This window comes from Hyperolius riggenbachi, chromosome 8 (assembly GCF_040937935.1).
Source record: "Hyperolius riggenbachi isolate aHypRig1 chromosome 8, aHypRig1.pri, whole genome shotgun sequence".
NCBI classification, from domain to species: Eukaryota; Metazoa; Chordata; class Amphibia; order Anura; family Hyperoliidae; genus Hyperolius; species Hyperolius riggenbachi.
The window spans coordinates 83,010,396-83,027,858 of record NC_090653.1 but is presented as its reverse complement, the minus strand read 5'-3'; the positions used below and the strand labels follow the sequence as shown (position 1 = coordinate 83,027,858).

General features: G+C 45.6%; 1 protein-coding gene across 4 annotated transcripts in view; it reads right to left on the bottom strand.

Moving 5' to 3' along the window:
* SIPA1L3 (signal induced proliferation associated 1 like 3) overlaps window positions 1–16,927 on the bottom strand; it is a 294,691-nt gene extending 277,764 nt beyond the window's left edge. For 3 of the 4 annotated variants that reach the window (XM_068250820.1, XM_068250825.1, XM_068250823.1), the window contains exon 1: window positions 16,855–16,923. The gene's annotated coding sequence lies outside the window, so the exon portion shown is untranslated. Of the gene's footprint in view, window positions 1–16,854 lie in introns of all 4 variants that reach the window. The other variant, XM_068250824.1, reaches the window with a different exon arrangement.
* Between the last annotated feature and the right edge of the window lie 536 nt (window positions 16,928–17,463).

Here is a 17,463-nt window from a genome sequence, read left to right as displayed (position 1 = left end):
TTGATGGTTGTAGGCACTTTATTTGGCCAGAGAAAGTGGGCGAGCTCCCACAAAACGCGTTGCTTTTTTTTTTTACTAATAAATATCCATTCCTATATGGGTGTGTCATCATTGAGGTAAGCCACCTCATTTATTTATATTTAAGTTGCTTTTAACAGAATAAAAAAAGAAAACGTTTCCTATGAAGCTTGAGTGAGATGCACCTCCCTAAAAACATGACATGATCACATGCCCAGCAGACATGAACCGCTGTCTTTACATTAGGGAATCGCTGTCTTCTGGCAACTAAGAGGGGCTCATGTCACTGCTGGAGATTCTGTAGTCAGATCACTGCTGAGTTCAAGCACAATGTCCATGTGTCAGAGTTCTGCTTTGAACACCACAAATTTGTACATTCAGGATGGGTTTAAAATGTGAGCCAGATACCTTCAGCCAGCAGTGGCTGGATGGTGTAATGGTTAAGGGCTCTGCCACTGACACAGTAGACCCAGGGTTCGAATCTCTGCTTTGCCTGTTCAGTAAGCCAGCACCTATTCACCTTAGGTAAATCTCCCTAACACTGCCTATAGAGCAAGTCCTAGTGGCTGCAGCTCTGGTGCTTTGAGTCCGCCAGGAGAAAAGCGCAATATAAATGTGATTTGTCTTGTCTTGAACCTAAATCCAGCCAGACGCGTATAATTTTTTGTTTGTTTTTATGATTTGATCACTTTGATCAAAAGTAGTAAAAATCTATTTCCCCCACATTGCCCAATCAATCAAATTTCTGATGATTTTGAATAGCTTATCAGCTGAATGATCAATATGTTATGCAGGCATGACCAATCTCTGTTATGCAGGCACTGATCCAATGGCCACAGAACTTTGTACCGCATCAGATGGAATAACACCAGTGGATTGAAATCTTTTTGCTGGCGGTTCGCGCTTTGCTGATGGCCAGCGATCAGCAAAGTGCTGCTGCGTGAGTAATCCTATGGGATTACTCCCACTGCAGCTATGTGGCACATTTGTGATTTCAGACAATTGCAAACGTGCTACATGTAGAATTTTCCCAGCGATTGCATCGCGATTCTCATTCACTGGAATGAGGGCTGCAAAACGCAATAGCTGAAAAAAAAAAATCGCAGAACACCACAATGCAAAATTGTGATCGCGTATCAATTGCAACTTGTGTGAAGGAGGCCTTAACGAGCATACAAAGTGGTAGGGGATCAATCACTGCACAATCCATTTCTAATCAGGGATGAATCGATCACTAATTTCCATTTACTGACTCATGTATGGCTAGTCTAAAGCTCCTTACAGACATAAGATTATTATGGAGTGCAATAATCCTATGCCTTAAAACATCTCTTCCGAAATCAAGACACCCACACATTACTCTCCTCTCTTCCCTCTATAGGACATGCGTGTCGCGGAGCCTCCCACGCTGCGCTCCAAGCCGTGGTCACGTGATTACAATCACTTCCTCCTTCCGGGTTGAAGGAGGAGTGTTTGTAGTCACGTGACGCGCTTGGAACGCAGCGTGGGGCGGATTAAAGACAACACCTGCTTAACCCCCCCCCCCCCCGCACAGGTGCTTTAATTACCTGGATGAAATCTGAATAAAACCTATTCGGATTTCATCCAGTGATCATCACTGGTAATGACGTGTGATATCGGGACAAGCAGTGAAACCCCTGGGCTGCTTCCCCCCCCCCCCCCCCATGTTATCAGTGCCCTATGTTGCCCGATCATTAAAATACTTTACCTGTCAGGCCGTTAGTGTCCACTCACTGCGGCATATAGCACATGGCGCACGTGTCATGAGGCCAAAAAGGTTTCATGCTGAAATCGGCCTGCGGTGTATGGGTAGCCAACAGACCTCTCTCCAATCAGATTCAATCAGAGAGAGATTTGTCTCTTAAGCAGCATCTACACGCGTAGATGCGGCCGCGATGCTCCTTATCAATCGAGCCGCTGATGCGGCTCGATTGATAAGATCCGACAGGACGGATCTTGCTTCCGCCGATTCCCTGTTCGCTCCCCGCTAGGGGACAATGGCAGGGTATCGAGCGGAAGATAAGCGGCGCGGGGACGAGCGGGAATTGATGCCGGCGGGGACGCGGCGGGCACGCGGAAGAGGCGATCCGGCAGCTAATCGAGCCGCCGGATCGCTGCAATGTCCCATCGTGTAGATGGGGCTTTACAGCTGCACATCGATCTGCCCATATGTCCCTAGATGTATGGGTAAGGGGAACTCTCCCCAACAGTGACACAGACTGCAATCACAATCTGACCAGGGATCTACAAAACAAAGACATCAACACCGCAAAAACATTACCCGGACCCCACTGGCAATTTACAGATGAACTTGCTGGGAGGTACTCTAACTGTGGTATTACAACATGGTGCTGAAATGCCATCTGCTTAGCAGTGGGTTAGTAACACATTCACACTGGAGTGTAAAAGTTTTCATGCAGAAGTGCTAAATGGAGGGAAAAGCACTCATTAGTTAACAGCTGTGAACTTCACATCTTAACTGCACTTTTACTTATTTACAGTTTACCTGTGTTAGGAAAATGCTAAGTGATTTAGCTGTAACTCCTTCCTGCATCCAGCCTGCAGCCTACGCCAAACAACCAAATCCAGATCTGTATAAAATTACAGCAAACAGAAACCAGCCTGCCCTTTTCTGTAACAAAACCAAAACAAACAAGTATCAATAGTGAATCAACGGCCAGCAGCTATGACAGGCATGCAAAGATACACTGCAGCCTCTAAACACAAGGCCAGTCTGACACTGCTGATCCTGGGCTAAAAATATACTCATACACTTGCTCAAATTTACCAGCAGATTCCATCATTATGATCTAACCTGCCAGAGACTGATGCCACAATGTGCCCGACCGATTGTATTACAACTAGCTGATTACACAGGCTGGAAAGATCTCCCTCAGAAGCAGACAGACAGGTGTGTGGTGGTAATTTCAGGATAACTGACATAAGTTGGTTGGTGGCAGAAAATACAAGTCGTGCAATCGCTCGGTCACCACATCGGGTTGATCATGCGGAAGAGTTGCACGTGTGCACGAGCCTGAAAGTACAGAAACTGATAGCCAATTCAACAATTCAAATTTGACTAAATCCCACTCTCACCACAACGCACATTCCACATCCCTTTTGTACCCTTCACACTAAGAAACTGATGCATAAATTTAAATGCCGACAAGCGAGGGTGATGGTGATTGGTCGTGTCTGTCAAGTAAACTGGCAAGACTTATCGCTAAACGGCATTGCGGAATGCCTCTACCAACATTCAGGTATCATGGGAAAAAAAAAAAAACAGGTTAAAGACTACATTTTAGCATTTGCATATAGATCAAGTCCCACCTGTACACTACATAAGCCATCTTCTTCGCTAAGTAAATGGTTAATAAAAAAAAGTGTGTGTGTGTGTGTGTGTGTGTGTGTGTGTGTGTGTGTGTGTGTGTGTGTGTGTGTGTGTGTGTGTGTGTGTGTGTGTGTGTGTGTGTGTGTGTGTGTGTGTGTGTGTGTGTGTGTGTGTGTGTGTGTGTGTGTGTGTGTGTTTTACGCACACATACAACAGCGTAATGTTTAGCACACTTGCCTTGTAGTGCTGGGTTACGGATTCTAATCTCAGCCATGGCACTATCTGCATAGTGTTTGTATGTTCTCCCCGTGTGTGTTTCGTCTGGGCACTTCGGTTTTCCTCCCAATTAACATAAGTTAATTGGCTTCCCCCTAAAATTGGCCCTAGACTACAATACATACACTATACGATACACACAGACATATGACTATGGTAGGGATTAGATTGTGAGCCCCTCTGAGGGACAGTTATGTGACAAGACTGTATACTCTGTACATTGCTGCGTAATAGGTCAACGCTATATGAATACTATAGATTATACTCTTGAGAAATACAACCCAGTGGGCAGTGCTCCAGCTGACATTGGGCAGGTGAAAGCAACACACAGAGACCGTTTTTATTAACGTATTAAGAGTTATTTGATTTGCATGATGTTATGCAAAACATGTTCCCTAGCTACGATCCAGAGCCTTAGTTCTACTCTGAATGGCAGGATCCTCATCACATCCCAGTCTAAAGGACAACGGACACTCTCACAATGACCCAATTGTACTGCAGTTGTGAAACTTTCAGCAGGTGGCCGAATAGGTAAAACGGGTTAAACATTCACCCACAGATACCAAAGTCCAAACCTACCCCATCTGCCAATCTCCCAAAGCCCTGCAGAGCTGCTCCCAGGGCTGGAGTGACAAAGACAAGTGTTTTGGATGTCAGGTTGTTTAGGTGCAATGTGACAGCTATACAGAAACATTACAGGAGGAGATCAGGAGAGGAGGGGGGATACCAGCCAGCCACTGAATGAGAATGATTGAGCGAGGGGGCAGAGTGGTGGCAGGATCAGCAGGGGAGGAGGAAGGGAACAACAAGAGAGATGACAGGGAGAGCCGTGTGAAAGGTGCAGGAAAGAGACAGGCTACACACACAGAAAACACACAGGAGGACAGAGATCTGTGGAGAAAGAATGATGGACACTGGCACAAAGAAGCGCTTGTGCTGGCCAAACATCAGATTTTATATTAAAAGTGAAATCATAGCCGAGAGGTCACAGCAGGGTCTCATCATGACAGGATAGGAGTGCAATCGCAGGAAATACAGGCGTTGTATAAACAGGAGAAAGGAACAGGAAAAATCTGATGCCAGCAGCTTACCTTCAATACAAAACATACAACAACAGTCTGCAGCAGTTTGTCTAGATATAAAACATGGGAAGAAAAGCCGAGGCAACGGGACTTTTATCCAAAGCGGCCCACAGATGACATCATTCATTCAGTACCCTGCACAGGAGACTCACCACAGAACTGTAACTGCAGGCAGCGGGCTAACAACTAAACATTTCCTTTTCTGTTACACAGACCTGCCTGAGAATGAATTATTAAATAGGGAAAGCAACAACATGAGCTGATAAGATTTCAGATTACATCCTTTAAGGGATAGTGAAGTGGATTGCTGCGGTACAAACTGGTAGTGAGGCTCCACAGTCTGCATAGCAGAGCTGAGCTCTGCTAAATCAATGTAGGTCCACCGTGACTCCATGTAGCTGAATTTAGGATCGCCGCACTTGAACAGAGGAGAATGGATGATGCAGGTAGAAGGCAGCATGGCTGAAATCACAATAAGGTGTTCCATTGGATTGTTGTATAGAAATTATGTTCATGAATATTTCAGTAGGATAGCTGAACAACACATTGACCACAAAATTCAGCAACAAAGCAACCAATGAACCATTGCAGCCTGCTATCCTGACAATGTGACGGAATACGGCATCCACATCGTTTGTAGCCCAATGGTCAGGAATCACACAACATGCCATGTGGCTGAAAAAGCCTTGCATGGCATATCTGGTCGGCTGTATGCATCATACAAACACTATAACTGGCCACCTGAACACATCTACAGCTGACAAGCAGTGAAAGTGCCACCTGTCAGCTCCCTGCAGCATACGCAGTGCAGCAAGCCATAGTGACCCACTGTAATGTATTTAACTAAACTTAAACTGTGACTGATAACAGTTGTGCTCACACTAATCCACCAGGATTTAAGCAAGGTGTGGTCCCTTGCGCTGTTGTGTGCTGTACCGCAGACACTATTCATTGCACTGAATGGGGCAGTAGACAATAGCAAACAGGTATACAGAAATGGACCACAACAACCAGCAGGCAATCATGACCATTAATCAATTGGAGGTGCATTATCAGCTGTGGTGAAGGTTGATAGTAGAGATTTAAGGTGCGTACACACGTCAGATTTGCGCAAATGACCCGTCGTTTGGACATCAAATCGGGCGCGTGTACAGTCTGTCGTTCAGCTGATAAGAGCAGACAGTCCGCTCTTATCAGCTGAACGACAGACTGTACACATGCCCGATTAGACGTCCAAACGACCCGTCAATTGGGCATCCAAACGACGGGTCGCTTGCGCAAATCTGACGTGTGTATGTACCTTTAAAAGTACAGCAATTGTATGCAGGGAGCTGGATTAGTAAAAACAAATATCAGATGGGAGGCAATAGCAATAATTAGACAGGCTATTACAACCTCTTTAAGGCCTCTTGCACACTGCACGCGATTCCGATTCAGATTCTGCTTTTTAATCAGTTTTTACATCCGATTCAGATTCTGATTTGCAGTTTGCTCCTTGCACACTGCAAATCGGAATCTGAATCGGATGTAAAAACTGATTAAAAAGCGGAATTGGAATCGCGTGCAGTGTGCAAGAGGCCTAAATCAATTTTCGATATAAAGGTACAAAAAGAACCTTCAGCAGAGGTCAGGTGGCTACACAGCAGCATCCGCTCTCACTTTTGGACACATGGTCATGAACCAATGGATTCCAACACAAGAACATCTGGGGGGAAAACAGCTATGACAGTGGTCTTTGGATCTGCCTAGTTTCATTCAAAACTTTCTGAAATCTATTTAATCTGTTCCTAGTGTATGACACACGTAAAAAACCACTAGGGACGGTCAATGAGATGCAAGTCCTTCCAAGTACATATAGCATGCAAATTCTGTATGCAAATTAATGCAGCTTGAAAATGAAGCAATCAAATCTTGCCAAAGTGGAATTGGATTTTAACCCTTTCCAATCCTGTGATGGACTATGTCGGATCTAGTTCAGCTGAGTGTCAGCCCCTTTAGATGAAAGTGTATGCCAGTGGCTCCATCATCTGCTGCTGCAACAAGCAATTTAAATATCACCCGACTATCTTCCGCTCACCTCATCACCCACCTCATATGCTGTAAGGAAAATCTTGCTATCTACTGTATCTGTGGGGAGAGTCATGTGATCAGAGTAGAAACCAGTGAGAAGCTCTATATCTGAGAAATAAAAGCCGGTTTGTTAGTCAAATGCATGTTGGATTATTATGGCTCTGTACAAATTAACAAGCTGACACATCATTGCATTCCAGCGGTTCTGGAGGTGTGTTTAGCTTCTAAGGGTAACAATGGTTAATTTGCATATATTCAGCAGTGATGAACTGGGAGACATCTCAAGCTCACTCCAACCTGAATTATCGCAAATTCTTTCTGTTTTAGGGCTAGTTCAGACGGACGTTTGTGCAGCGTTTACTGCCAGCGTTCTGGGCTGGGCGTTAAACGCTCCCATTCAAGTGAATGGGAGCGTTTGTACCAAGCTTTCACGTGCGTTTACACGAACGCGGCGTTCGGGTCCCGATTTTTACTGGCGTTCAAGGAGCCCCTGGAAGCTACATGTTGCTTCCAGGGGCCGTTAACCGCGACGGGTAATGTTCCCCTAGGGGGAAGGAAAAACGCGACCGCATCCGAACGCAATGCGAACGCTGCTGAAAGCCCGAATGCATTGCCGCCGCGACGCCTCCAAACGTCCGTCTGAACCAGCCCTTAAGAAAGCAAACTTTTGTTTTTCTTAGTCATTTCAAAAATGAAGTCGGGACAATTACTCATCTACACATATCTGGGCTTGCCTGTAACTCTCAAAAACAAAAAGAACATCCATGGTATGTACTAAGTATTAGTGTACTCCACGTTGCACAGACCTTGGTTTGTTTTACTGCAGGAGGTTGCATGTGTACTCCAGTAGTCACTAGCTGTAATAACATAAATCCACGATACATTCTGCAATGTCAACAGCAGGTAATTTCAACTCAGCCGGCTTTCGTAGTCAACTGCAGTCCATCCACAAACCCACAAATATTTTATGCTCCTTGAATGCAAGTCAGCAGAACACAACAATAGGTAAAAACAAGAACAAAAGGTGAGCTAAACAACACAGCGTAAAAAGGGATTAGTGACAAGGACATCTGGCAGAGAGAGAAGACAAACATGTCAGTTGGGGGCTATGAAAGACTACAACTCCTACAATCCCCAGTGGAGAAGCTACTGGGAGGATAGGCAGGTGTCAAAAGGGAATAAGCTGAAAAATGAACCTGCAAGATGGAGCCATCACAGTAGCTGGACAGGATTACCATATTACTTAATTAAGAAAAAAAACAATCGCTAAAAGGCGTGCTAATTAACAATTTGATTATCTGTCGTGATTTTAGTGATTTTTTTTATAAATCCGTGTAAGGACAGCTGTGACGTGGGAGATATTCTGTATCACAGAGAGTACTGGCCTTCTGTGTGGAGTAACAAAAAGCATTAAAATGTCATTTATTCCTGCACAGAGCCCCACACACACACGCACAACCACACTCACAAAACCTGCAATTAGTCAGTTCCACGGACGTCACTGTGCAGATCTTCTCCCACACAGCGATGGCATTAGGAAGACAGAATCACAGAGAAGCAAGTTGCAAAAATACATTCATGTTATATATATTCTATACGTCTAGAAAACGTGAATCGCAGCAAACTATTTCTTAAGGTGCCCATACATCTAGCAGTGTATGGTGGGCAGGTCGACCATAAGGCAGATCTCTGGCTGATCCTGCTCGATCAGAGAGAGATAAGTTGTCTACCCATACACTGCAGGCTGATTCCCTATCGATTTTAGGAATTGACCTAGCAATGCCACCTCTGCTGCCTGCTCCCCCTCCCCCCTAATGTGAAAAGTGCATCATCACTAAGGTCTTTAACCCTTTTCAATCCTATGGGATCGCAAAATATATTCTTACCATTCATGAATTCTACCAGAAACCTGCATGAAAAGGAGAACTTTAAGATGTGGCAAACAAACATATCAATACTTGCAAAGGATGCCGCTTTTAAATAACGATTTGAAAATATTGCTGAAAACAGCAGTTCTTTTAATAAACACACAGTGCAACTGCAGACAGTGTGTCTCCTGTGCTGCAGAACATGCATGTAATCAGGCTGATCAGGTAATAAATGTAAGAGGTTCTGATCTGCTGGTCGAACTCATGTGGTAAAGCAGGAAGTGAGCACAACAAATCAGAGCCGAGCAAATCTATCAGCTGATCATACTGCTCACATGCTTCTAGTGATGATGGTCAGAGTGATCGCGATGCCGCCTTGTTGCCCCGTCCCCCCAAATGTTATATGTGCCCCCCATGCCGGGACATTAGAAATACTTCACATGTCCGCAGTGTGTCTGCTGTACTTCCACATTGGCACTCCACATGGCTGCCGGTGTTACAGGACATGGGGGGGCACCCCACATGCTATATGCCAGTAGTCAGTCAGGTGGGACCCAAATGGAATTACAGCGGACACTCAGAGGACACTAGTGGGCGACATGACAGGCATTTTAATGCACAGTCACTGGGGGTGCAAATATAAAATTTGGTAGGAACGTTGACTCGGGGGTTCCATTGCATTTCTTTTTTTTTTTATTTCCATTACTACCACATCAGCCCGAGATTTCCCAACATGTCCGATTGATACATTCAACCAATTTTGGCCCGAAATCGGTTGACCCGTTAATCGGCATGCTTGTTGCGGCACCAATTTTCATCTGATTAGATAATTACTGAATGGGATGGTCGACCATCAAATCGCTAGATCAGTGGTAGGGAACCTATGGCTCGGGAGCCATATGTGGCTCTTTTGATGGCTAAGTCTGGCTCACATACAAATCAGTAGTGGTTGATTCACTAAGCTACACTGCTCAAGCAGCACAGCTTAGTGTGGCAGCGCAAGTAACATCTTCAGGAGAAGGTAAGCTACTGCTGTAGCATGCATCACTAACTTACTCGCGCTCCCCCTAAAACGGCTTCTCCAATTGTCCCACCCTGGATCCTGTCAGGTCCAGTGACTTTGTAGGACAAGAACGCCGCACTTTGATTGGGCCAAAGTGCGGGGATCTCATCCTACAAAATGAATCAACTCCCAATCAGCTAGCTAATTGTACAAGCTGTTAGTCGGTATGTCTCCTCTATTGCTCTCGGGGAAATTGCTGATGTTGCTGAAACCCAAGAGAAGCTGAAGACGTGTCTGACACTTCCGCTGCCTGCTGGATCAACTGTATACACATCACTATAGCAACAGGGACCTGAGTCCTACTGTCCCAGTTTGAAACATTGTATGGCTCTCACGGAATTATATTTTAAAATATGCGTCATTTAGGCTGGTTTCACACCAGGACGTTGCGTTTTAGGGGACATTATGTCGCATAACGTGCCCCTAACGCAACGCCTGGTGCTCTCTGCTGTAGACGTCAGAGTGAGCCGCGTTGTGCAGCTGACTCTGGCGTCCATGATGCGTACTCTTGGACGCATGCGGCATCGTGCGGTCCCGCCCGGCCAATCGCCGCACAGAGCGGCCGCTCCGGGAAGTAAACACTGCACGTCACTGAGTGCAGTGAATATTAGCCATGTGCCTGGCCGCTCTCCGCTCCTCCCCAACGTTACTGAGCATGTGCAAACAGTCTAACGCGGCTCTGCCGCTTATAAAGTACTGCATGCAGTACGTTGTCTTATGGCGCAGCGTTACTAAGTAACGCAACGTGGGCACTGTGAACAGCCCATTGAGTTTTCATTGCTGTGCGGTGGAGTGCGTCACAGGCTGCTCTAACGTGCGCCTGTAACGTCCCACTGTGAAACCAGCCTTATGGCTCTCTCAGCCAAAAATGTTCCTGACCCCTGCGCTAGATATATGGCCACCTTACGTTTCTGACAACCTGTAAAAAGCCGATAGTACTAAACTCTACCTTTGGGCACTGGGTAATACGTCAGATAGAAACCTGCAGCAGTGCCTCATTAGGTGTGCTCACTGCACTAAACCCAGTAACTACAAACTCCTCCACACATCTGTGCCTGTAGCTGCCTCTCCAACATCCCAAATACTGCAGCTTCCCTCATATGCAAACTGCAAACTTATGGGACTCATGAATAGAGGAATGTGATTTACTGACAGTGAAAAGCAGTAAAGTACTAAATGTGTTCATCTTCAAACACCCAACCAAGTGCAGTAGAGTTCAGAAACACAGGAACCCTGCTGTGCATAACTAGAGGTTTGAAGTGAATGCACTTCATTGTATATCCTCTTCAACCCTGAGTCAGCTGCTTAATATGTCCATAGCAACTATTCCAATTCTTAATACAGAGTGTTGCACAGGAGACTGGCCCAGCTGCCTGCCACAAGCGCGGGTTTACAGGCAGATGCTGCTCGGTTTTAATGCGGGTGGCCATACACTTATTTTCTCCCATCGATATCCAGACATTTTGATCGATTCAGCTAAAAAAAAAACACAAAAAAAAAAACAAAAAAACGATGCAGCGGGCTCCCGATCGATCATTTAACCAATTTTCAGCTGAAACCAGTCTACTAGATTGATCTGTCCAAACAGAATATCTAAGTCGATCGTTGGCGAGTTAAGAACAGCGGCACATCGAACAGTGCAATGCTGCAGTTCAATAGATTTTTTTTTTTTTTATGGATTTCATTCTGAAATCTATTTAAAATCTGTTCCTAGTGTATGGCATACATAAGCTAGACCCCATCCCTAAACCGTAATTTATCCTAGGCCTGGGACCACCAGCAGCGCTTCTCTAAGCACTTATGATTTGTAAAAGCTGCTATGGGGAATTTTTATAAAATCACATCCTTCAAGTGGGATCACACCCACAGCATTACATTAGCAACAACTTTTGAAATCACAAAGCTCTCAGAAAAGGCTAAGAAAAGCACTGCTAGTGGGTTCCAGGCATTAAAGTCTAGTGGCCATACACCACTAGTCATTTGCATCAATATCCGGTCGATTTGATCGCTTGATCGAGTTGTGTAGAAATCGATGCCACAAACAATTCCTGATCAACCGATTCTTGGCCAAAAATCAGTCGATCTGGTTCATTAGTGCAGGATGGTAAGGACAATCTGTGTGCAGTGTGTGGAGAAATTTGATCAGATAGATCCCTCTCTGATCAGATAATGATGCCCACCTTTACGCTATACTTGCTGTGTGTCCTCCCTAACTTTATTAGACCCTGTGCCACCTATATTTTCTGCCATATGAGAAAGTGTTACTCATAAGTTGGCCTGTATACTCATGCTTATGGCAGACAGCGGAGCCAGTCTTTTGTGCACCACCATGTATAGGCTTTGGTGGAAGCCTAGACAACTGAAGTGAGAATATGGAGGCTGCCATATTTATTTCCTTTAAAACAATACTAGTTGCCTGGCAGCCTTGCTGATCTATTTGGCTGCAGTAGTGTCTGACAGGGCTGTGGGGTCGGGGCAAATTTTGGGTGCCTGGAGTCGGAGGTTTCATACACTAAAGAGTCGGATGATTTTTGTATTGACTCCACAGCCCTGGTGTCTGAATAACAGAAAAAAGCATGCAGCTAATCTTGTCAGATAACACCTGATCTGCTGCATGCCTGTTCAGGGTCTTTGGCTAAAAGTATTAGAGGCAGAGGATCAGCAGAATAGCCAGGCAACTGGTATTGCTTAAATGAGAGTGATATAAATAAAAAAAAATATAAGTAATAAAACAAATACATATTATATAGAAATGAATATGGCAGCCTTTATAGACCTCTCGCTTCAGATATAGTGACTGGAGAGTGTACTGGTTAAGGGCACCGCCTTTGACATGGGAGACCAGGGTTCAAATCCTAGCTAGAGTCAGTACCTATTTAGTCAGGAGTTCAAGGCAAGACTCCCTTACACTGCAGGGTGGCCTCTTGAGCGCGACCCAGTGGCTGCAGCTCTTGAGCGCTTAAGCTACATACACACGGGGGACAATTGTCCCCCGTTGCATGCATACACGCGACCAGGGAGCAATAGCTCCCTGCCGGCGACAGCTGTCCACACGTCTTGCCAGAAAGGCAGAGATGCGGCGGAAGGGGTTTGTGAATGGAGCATCCCCCGGCCGGATGCTCCATTTACTCGCGTAGGTCTCCTGTCGCTAGCCCGCATACACACGCGGGACTAGCGACCGTTGCGGCGAAGTTGCAGCGACAGCTGTAGCCGGTGCGCGCGATGGTTCGGGGTGCGCGCGTCATACACACGGGCAACCTGTTGTCGCAACACGCGCATGCCACGTGGTTGTGGCGACAGCCGTACCTCGTGTGTATGTACCATTAGAGTCTGACAGGAGAAAAGAGCTATACAAATGTTCGTGTTATTATTCAGTTGTCCTTTAAGGAATCTTATGGCAACTAGGACTATCGTTCCTGTAACCAATTCCAAACAAAGGACTCAACTTCTTATAAACATTAATATCTATATTACTTCAGACAAGCAAATGGTCTCCCACAATGTCCTTCAAATGGCAAATGCGTGTGTTTTTATACCAATTCACCAATAGCTGAAATATATACACCACAAAAAAAATTCCCCACATGTGCCTGCCAGTCATTGTCTAAGCAGCATCCTCAAGACCTGAGCACCAGTGGACTTCACACAAAACCAGCCAGTTTATCAGAGAACAAAACACAACTTGTTTAAATTGAAGTCATTTTGCCACTGTTCTAAGAAAGAAAAGATTAGTCCCCAAAACCACTAAAAATCTAATTGAAAAAAAAAGATTAAATATACAGACTTTAATCTGGGGCTCTAATGTTAAAATTTAACGCAAGTCTTGTGAGAAGAACAGCTGGATAAAGAGAATTTTGTTTTGCAGACATATTTAAACAGTTTAACATAATTTGCTTTGCTTTAGGTGGAGTTTCTTAAAACATGGATGCAGCCTAAATTTCCTAGAAAATTCTTGGTAGGCCCAGTTGATAAAGTATTCTTTTGTGTGCATTGTGTAGTGTGTCAGTCCTCTTGTGTGTGCAGTATGTTAATTGAGTTGGTTGTTTAGCCGTCTAGGCGTGTGTACGTAGAGGTCATGTGGTTCGTCAGGTTGTGTCGTTTGACATGTTGGACATGTGTATGAGCCTTTAGTCTACCTGACAAAAAAAAAATCCAAATAGTATTTTGCTCTTGATTAGCTAGCTGGTGCTTGGATGACTTAAAGAGACTAACAATATTTTCAGCCTTATTTCTTCTATCCTATAAGTTCCTATACCTGTTCTAATGTGGTCTGGATTACTGCAGCCTTTTCTAGTTGCACTGTCTCTGTAATATATCTAATCTTCTTTCTTTTGTCAAGCCTTTGTCGAGCTAGAGAGGAATGCACTGCTTCTGCTGTGATAGGGAGAAGTAATGGACACACCCTGCAGGCTCTGTGTGTGTGCTTTGTTTATTGTAGTTTGTGAGGCTAAGAGGGAAGGGAGCTGCTGCCTGTCACATGCAAACTGTGACTAATCTTAGACTGCACATACATACACGCACGCATCACTTCCTGGTTGGCGGCCATGATTTTTGTTTGTAAACACTGCATAAAACTAGCGATTAAAATCCAGGAGCGTAGCGGGGAGCAGCGGAAATGGCAAAGAGGGATCCAGGAGATCACAGTGACTCCATTGGTATGTTTTTTATTGTACAAATCGGACAGTACAGATTCTCTTTAAGTTGGCCAATAACAAACACGATCACAAAAGCTGAAGACCTCCCCCCCACCATTTGTAACTAAGAAATTTGGATTTCACATTAAAATGTACGATTCTTTTACTATGACAAAGACCTCTCCCTTACACCAACAGCAGCCAACATCCCATTCACATCCTGAAACTGCACACCTTCCTCCATCCTTTCACTTGACTTGAGAAAGCAGTGACCAACAAGAGATCAATTCTGTGAATACACTATATTATGGCGTAGAGTAGAGTTGGGTGAACTGTTAGCTGAACTTCAGCCGAACTGTTCGGCTGCCCAACCTGTCATGTCGCTGTGTCTCTTACTACTTCCGGGTCGCAATGACCCGGAGTAGTACGTCTGCGCTGGCCCGGCGGAGCGCGTCCTAGATCGCGCTCCCGTTGCCGGGCACTCTGCGCATGTGTGTGATGTCATGAGTGACGTCACACACATGCGCAGAGAATGCCCGGCAACGGGAGCGCGATCTAGGACGCGCTCCGCCGGGCCAGCGCAGACGTACTACTCCGGGTCATTGCGACCCGGAAGTAGTAAGAGACACAGCGACATGACAGGTTGGGCAGCCGAACAGTTCGGCTGAAGTTCAGCTAACAGTTCACCCAACTCTAGCGTAGAGCAAGACATGGTACAAAGGAGGCAATCTGGGGCGTAAGAGAAATCAGAAGCACAGGCAGAAATCTGGGAACTACAGGTCATATGGACAGACAAGAACGGTCAATAAGATGCAAATAAATTGGTGTTAATGCACATTTTCAAGATAAATGTATACAGCTTGAAAATGAACCAATCACAACAGCATTTAAATTGGTCTATTTTTAAAGTCCATAAAGTACCACAAAATTAGAACAACATTTTGCACCAACTCATATTTATTTACATCTCACTGACCATCCATAGGCACAGTGACATAAATGATTTGCTCTATTATGAAATACACCACAGAAAACATCAGACCTATAGTAATAAATAACAATTAGATATCGTGGACGGGCATCTGCTTCACAGGAATAAGAGTGTGGATGTAAATTTCGGATGGTGGACACAAGAAGCACCTGCTGCCATAGAGACTGTAAATCTTGGTGTTGGAGGGTGCAGGTCAATGTAACAGCCAGCTGGCACAATAACTAGCGCATGACTGGCACCAACTAGAGCATGGCAAGTCACAAACTGTGCCAACAACTGTTGCTAACGAATGGCATTATCAGAATATTACAGCAGATGCCTTGTGACCTGTACCACCAGATTCACGTATATGCACCGGACATCATATGGTTAGTAATTCTGAAAACAAACATTCACTGGTACCTCCACAAGCAACACACCAATTACCTTCCACCTTATGTTGAATTTCCTCAAAGCAACAACCCCGATTCCCTTCTCTGCTGCTCCCTTACACCAGCTTTGGCACTAGTATGGTTTTGGTGACCCAGTTGGAAAGTCCGTATAGAAATTCCAATAACATGATTGGGTTGACAGCACTCTCTTGAACTTCTATGTTTCAGAACGGTTGTAGTAATTACCAGTAACTATTCGGTCAATGAGAATGCTTCAAGTAGACGTTGCTGCGATTGGAGAACTGTTGACTATGGACTCTTATTATTGGGTCACCTAAACCATACTAGTTCCAATGCGTTTACCACTCTGCCGCCTAAACACCCACACTAGTTTAGGGGACCCGTCAAGAAACCTCATAGGGAAATTCCGCTAACACAATTGGGTGGACAGCACCCTCTAGGACTGAAAGGTTTCCAATAGGTTTTAGTAAACTACGTCCACACTATTTTGCCAATCAAAACACTTGGTACTGTAATTGGAGAACTGTTCCCTATGATGTTTCCTGCTGGGTCCCCTAAACTGCTTTTTTTCCTTTTATACTCTTGCAGCACTCATGTCAGCATTGCATACTGCCCCATCATACCAGCACCCCCTGGTGGTCATCCCTTGATACCTTTTATCATGCTAGTCATATTTATACCAGCAACTCCCTGGTGCCCAGCCATGCCCAAATCCCCTCTCCATGCAACTCTCTGGCACCCTTTCACACCATCAACTCTCTGGTGCTCCCTCACTGCATTAACTTTTTGGTGCCCCATTAACATCAGAAACTCTATGGTGCCCCCTCATGCTAGCAGTCCAGAGTGGCCCCATTCATGCCAGCAGCGCACGCCCATCCTCCCATGCCAGCTACTCTCTCTCCGGTGCTCCCGCGTATTCTGTCGGGTATGCTGAAATGTTGGAACACCGGCGGACGGCAGCCTGCATGGACACCAGCTGGGAATGGGCTGCCCATCATGCGGAAAGCACAAGCTCGCTGTATAATAATCATCACCTATCGCCACACTGCTGTGCTTTTCCCCTACGGCGCCACTTTCTCCCCGACTTTCCCCCGTTTCCGGCACTTACCGACAGCGGCTTCCCCAGAATCCCACTCCGCAGCTCTCCTGCCGATCCTGTTCCCAACGCTTCCCTCAGAGACACGACTAAACACGCCTACTACGACACCACGCCCCCGACATCCCACAGCAATGACTACTAAACACACCCACTCCAACACCACGCCCCCGACATCCCACAGCAATGACTATTAAACACGCCCACTCCAACACCACGCCCCCCGCTGTCCCACAGCAAACCTACTAAACACGCCCACTGTAAACCACGCCCGCGCCATCCCACAGGATACCTTCTAATCACGCCCACTCGAACACTATTCACCCCGCCACCCATTGCAAACCAACTAAACACGCCCACTACAACACCACGCCCCGCCATCCCACAGCAAAACTACTAAACACGTCCCCGGCTTTTTGCACTGCCCTGTGCCCTCACTAACCCCGCCTTGCCGCTGACATGGCCGTCTGTGGTCCGCCAACCGAAGCTCCGATCAGCCAATCACTTGCTTTTTTTGCTGATAAAGCTTTATTAACAAGCCTAGGATGTTGACATCATCTCTAAGGGCAATACATAAGTTTCAGGCATACGTATACAGCGTGAGCGAGGAGTAAAGTGCAG